This window comes from Cervus elaphus, chromosome 31 (genome assembly GCF_910594005.1).
Source record: "Cervus elaphus chromosome 31, mCerEla1.1, whole genome shotgun sequence".
Taxonomy (NCBI): Eukaryota; Metazoa; Chordata; class Mammalia; order Artiodactyla; family Cervidae; genus Cervus; species Cervus elaphus.
Window position 1 is genome coordinate 34,239,472 of NC_057845.1, and position 5,561 is coordinate 34,245,032.

General features: G+C 44.9%; 1 pseudogene; it reads right to left on the minus strand.

Annotated features, from left to right (window-relative positions):
* Positions 1 to 983: 983 nt before the first annotated feature.
* LOC122687306 lies at positions 984 to 5,044 on the minus strand (annotated as a pseudogene).
* Positions 5,045 to 5,561: the final 517 nt, after the last annotated feature.

Genomic DNA, 5,561 nt, shown 5'->3' on the forward strand with positions numbered 1-5,561 from the left:
CCAAAAATCAAGTCTTCAAGCAAATACTTGCATTCAAGTGAGAGACTTTCTAGAAGTTCAGGTCTATCATTTCACTCAGGCAGTAACACTTGACTTGGAATAACAGATCCACTAGAACCTGTGGATTCAATTGCTTCATATGATAAATTAGAGTAGTAAAACCTAAATCACAAGGTCATTAAGAGGATTAAATTAGAAAATATCTACAAAATGCCAAGCAAGCAATACAAGAGGTGCCAGCAATTATTAATGCATATTAATTAGAAGTATGTGGATAGATCATACTTATTTATAGAAGTGGTCTTGAAAACTTTATCTTCATATTTTTTGAACACATTTTAACAGCCAAACTAGAATCATTCATTTTATTTCTAGAACTTTTACTCTTTTTAGTAGAAGAAAACTACTAATAGAAGAGTTTTATTGACATATACAAAATATACATATTTTATACATGAAATTCACAACACTATGCATGATCTTTCCTTATGTAGCATTTTTTTTTTTTTTCACAAAGTCAAATACCTTTATCTTTGCTCCCTTCAGCAGCACATGAGAAGTAGCAGTGACCTCAGCAGTAGGCTTGGTATCTTTGTCCTACTGAGAAGCCAGAATCTCATCTCTACCTCTAGCTGTTTCCTCAGACGGCAAGAGGAAGAGGTGGTGGCCAACTCCAGTGCTGTAACCTGGAGGATGTCGGGGTCAACCTGGCAAGGTTGCTAGCTGCCTGATCTCCAGTCTGGGGCTGGAACTTCTGTTTGCCTGAGTAAAGAGACATCAGTCCTAGGATTTCTCCACATCGTGCCTTGCTTCTGCAATGGCCAGGAGACTGGTCCTTGAGCTGCCCCTGCATGGTACCCTGGGGCAGGCCGACTGGCTCTTTTGGCTCAAGGATCCCCAGAAGCTATCCTTGGAGGCCCTTGAGGTAGTGCAGGAAGCAGGGTGGTGCTCAAGTTGAGGCTGACACACTCCAGCTCACACGCTCACACTGTCATCACAGAGGCTGAGTGAGAAGTCACCCAGGGCGGGGGATTCCAGCTCATTCCGTTCCCTTGGGGCAAGTGGCTGGAAGGTAACAACACCCGAGTAAGCCAATGCCTTCCTGTGTCCACACCCAGGAATACCTTCCAGTTGTCCAAGCAGCCATAGTTGTAATGATTCCTGAAAACTCTGCCCTTGGCCTGCAGCCACGGACACTTCTTCTTGCTGATGTGCCTTCCGATGCCAGTCTCACCTCAGCTGATGAGCTTGGCCTGCCATACGGTTAGGGAAGCCAGGGCAAGTGGCACGGAACTGCACAGGAACCAGAGGTAGACAAGACTCTTGGGAGTCACTCTCTCGGAAGGAGAAAGTGGGTGGTGGGGCCTGGTGGCAAGTCTTGATGGCAGCAGAAGCCTCCCGGAAAAGGTCCCAGCTTCCATAGCTGTTGCAGATGCTGCAGTGGTGTGTGCGGGCTGGCATGGGGTTAATGCACTTCTTACAGATAAAGACTGTTGTCGTTTCATTCCTGCCTTGGGGTGGGTATCCAGGTGGGGTGGTGATCACCTGATGGTCATGGAAGACGATGAGAATGAGATTCCAGTGACTATAGAAGAAAGGCCAGCAGAGCCGGGGCACGGAGTAGGTTTGGAGGATGAGGGGCAGGACACACAGGTAGGTGATGGCCACGATGGAGCCGGTCAGCACAGTAACCAGCCCCGCGAACACCACCCCATACCGGCGGATCACGTTGCCCACCAGCCAGCAGATAAGTTCAAAGGCAGCGTCCAAAGCCTGTCACCCAGGAGCAGAAGCAGGCGCAGGCAGAGGCGGGCAGCGCCCAGCCGCAGGCTCCTCTGGCCCCGCGTGGTTCCTAGGAACACACAGCCCCGTGAGAGGCTGGCCTGGGTCCTGTCCCTCCCCGCCCGACAAGTGGGCAGCTTAGAGGCAGAGACCCAAGGCTGAGGCCCACTGGGCCAGTCACCAGCTGTGGGAAATAGGGAGGCAGCTCCAAGCTCAGGCAGGGTCTCTGGAACTGTCTGTGTGGACAGACCACTGGGTGGAGCCCGACCAATGTGCACAAAGCTATCCACCTGGCCCCGTGGGCCCCGCCACTGTAGCAGAGGTGTCGGGGGTCTCCTGCCTGCCCTGTGTTGGGCTTAGTTGCTCAGTTGTGTCCGACTCTTTGTGACCCCAAGGACTGTAGCCCGCCAAGCTCCTCTGTCCATGGGGATTCTCCAGGCAAGAATACTGGAGTGGGTTGCCCTGCTCTCCTCCAGGGGATCTTCCCTATCCAGGGATCAAACCCAGGTCTCCTGGATCATGGAAGTACTCAATAAATGCTTATTGAATGAACAAACTGGAGGGATGAAGTGGAAAGGCTGATCAGATGTCCATCTGTCCCGTTCGGTCTCTCTTGGACTATCTTAGAGATACAGTACAAGTCGAATCCTATCCCTGGGGATGAATTTCCAAATCTGTGAAATGGGAGAGAATGCAAACTCTAGTGGGCTTTAGGAAGCCTCACTACAAACAAAGCTAGTGGAGGTAATGGAATTCCAGATGAACTATTTCAAATGCTTAAAAATGATGCTATGAAAGTGCTGCACTCAATATGCCAGCAAATTTGGAAAACTCAGCAGTGGCCACAGGCCTGGAAAAGGTCAGTTTTCTTTCCAATCCCAAAGAAAAGACAATGCCAAAGAATGCTCAAACTACCGCACAATTGCGCTCATCTCACATGCTAGTAAAGTAGTGCTCAAAATACTCCAAGTCAGGCTTCAAAAGTACATGAACCGTGAACTTCCAGATATTCAAGATGGATTTAGAAAAGGCAAAAAGAACCAGAGTTCAAATTGCCAACATCTGCTGAACATCTAAAAAGCAAGAGAGTTCCAGAAAACTTCTAGTTTTGCTTTATTGACTATGCCAAAGCCTTTGACTGTGCGGATCACAACAAACTGTGGAAAATTCATAAAGAGATGAAAATACCAAAACACCTTACTTGACTCCTGAGAACCCTGTATGCAGGTCAGGAAGCAACAGTTAGAACTTGACATGGAACAACAGACTGGTTCCAAATCGGGAAAGGAGTACGTTAAGGCTGTATATTGTCACCCTGCTTATTTAACTTATATGCAGAGTATATCAAGAGAAAGCACTTATGGCAGAAAGTGAAGAACTAAAGAGTCTCTTGATGAAAGTGAAAGAGGAGAGTAAAAAAGAGTTGTGCTATACTATTTGTGATCCCATGGACTGCAGCGTGCCAGGCTTCCCTGTCAACCAACTCCCAGAGCTTGCTTAAACTCATGTCCATCGAGTCAGTGATGACATCCAACCATCTCATCCTCTGTCGTCCCTTTCTCCCCCCTTCAATCTTTCCCAGCATCAGGGTCTTTTCAAATGAGTCAGTTCTTCACATCAGGTGGACAGAGTATTGAAGTTTCAGCTTTAGCATCAGTCCTTCCAATGAATATTCAGGACTGATCTCCTTTAGGATGGACTGGTTGGATCTCCTTGCAGTCCAAGGGACACTTAAGAGTCTTCTCCAACACCACAGTTCAAAAGCATCAATTCTTCCACGCTCAGCTTAATAGTCCAACTCTCATATCCACACATGACTACTGGAAAATCCATAGCTTTGATGGGATGGTCCTTTGTTGGCAAAGTAATGGCTCTGCTTTTTAATCTGCTGTCTATGTTGATCATAGTTTTTCTTCCGAGGAGCAAGCATCTTTTAATTTCATGGCTGCAGTCACCATCTGCAGTGATTTTGGAGCCCCCCCAAAATAGTCTCTCACTGTTTCCATTTTTTCTCCATCTATTTGCCATGAAGTGATGGGAACAGATGCCCTGATCTTAGTTTTCTGAATGTTGAATTTTAAGCCAACTTTTTCACTCTCCTCTTTCACTTTCATCAAGAGGCTCTTTAGTTCTTCGCTTTCTGCTGTAAGGATGATGTCATCTGCATATCTGAGGTTATTGATATTTCTTCCAGCAATCTTGATTCCAGCTTGGGCTTCATCCAGCCTGGCATTTCACATGATGTAATTTTCATATAAGTTAAATAAGCAGGGTGACAATATACAGCCTTGACGTGCTCCTTTCCTGATTTGGGACCAGTCTGTTGTTTCATGTTCAGTTCTAACTGTTGCTTCTTGAACTGCCAACAGATTTCCCTCCTCTTCAGTGTTTTGGAAGAGTTTGAGAAGGATTGGTATTAACTTTCCTTTGAATGTTTGGTATTATTATTACCTGTGAAACATATGACACTGAACTTTTTTTTTTTTATTGAGAGCCTTTTGATTATCAATTCGCTCTACCTACTCAAAATCAGTCTGCTAATAAGATTTTCTGTTTTGTGTTGATTCAGTCTTGGTAAATTGTAGGTTTCTAAGAATTTATTTATTCTATGTTATCAAATTTTTCTATATAATGGCTCATTGTTGTTTTTCAGTTGTTCAGTCATGTCTGACTCTTTGTGACCCCATGAACTGCAGCAAGCCAGGTTTTCTTTTCCTTCTCTGTCTCCTAGAGTTTACTCAAACTCACGTCCATTGGGTTGATGATGCCATCTAGCCATCTCATCCTCTATCACCCCCTTCTCCTCCTTCCCTTAATCTTCCCCAACATCACGATCTTTCCCACTGAATTGGCTCTTTGCATCAGGTGGCCAAAGTATTGGAGCTTCAGCATCAGTCCTTCCAATGAATATTTGGAGTTGATTTCCTTTAGGATTGACTGGTTTGATCTTGCTGTCCAACGGATTCTCAAGTCTTCTCCAGCACCACAATTTGAAAGCATCAGTTCTTTGGTGCTCAGCCTTCTATATGGTCCAACTCTCACATCTGTACATGACTACTGGAAAAACCATAGCTTTGACTATACAGACCTTTGTTGGCAAGTTGATGTCTCTGTTTTTTCAATAAGCTCTCTAGGTTGCTCATAGATTCCCTTCCAGGAGCAAGCATCTTTTAATTTCATGTTGCAATCACTGTCTGCAGTGATTTTGGAGCCCAAGAAAAGTAAATCTGTCACTGCTTACACTTCCTTTGCTATTCGCCATGATGGGACCGGATGCCATGATTTGGTTTTTTGAATGTTGAGTTTCAATCCAGCTTTTTCACTCCCCTCTTTCATTCTCATCAAGAGGTTCTTTAGTTCCTCTTCGCTTCCTGCCATTTGAGTGGTATCATCACATATCTGAGGGTTTTTTTTTTTTAATACTTCCCCATAGAAATCTTGATTCTAGCTTGTAATTCATCCAGCCCAGCATTTTGCATGAAGTAGTCTGCATAGAAGTTAAATAATCAGGGTGACAATATACAGCCCTCTCGTACTCCTTTCCCAAACTTGAACCAGTCACTTGTTCCATGTCTGATTCTGTTGCTTCTTGACTCACATAACAGGTTTCTCAGGAGACAGATAAGGTGGTATAGTATTCTCAGTCTACTTAAGAATTTTCCACAGTTTGTTGTGATCCACAGAGTCAAAGGCTTTAGCAAAGTCAATGAAGCAGAAGTAGATGTTTTCCTGGAATTCCCTTGCTCTCTCTATGTTCCAACAAATGTTGACAATTTGAT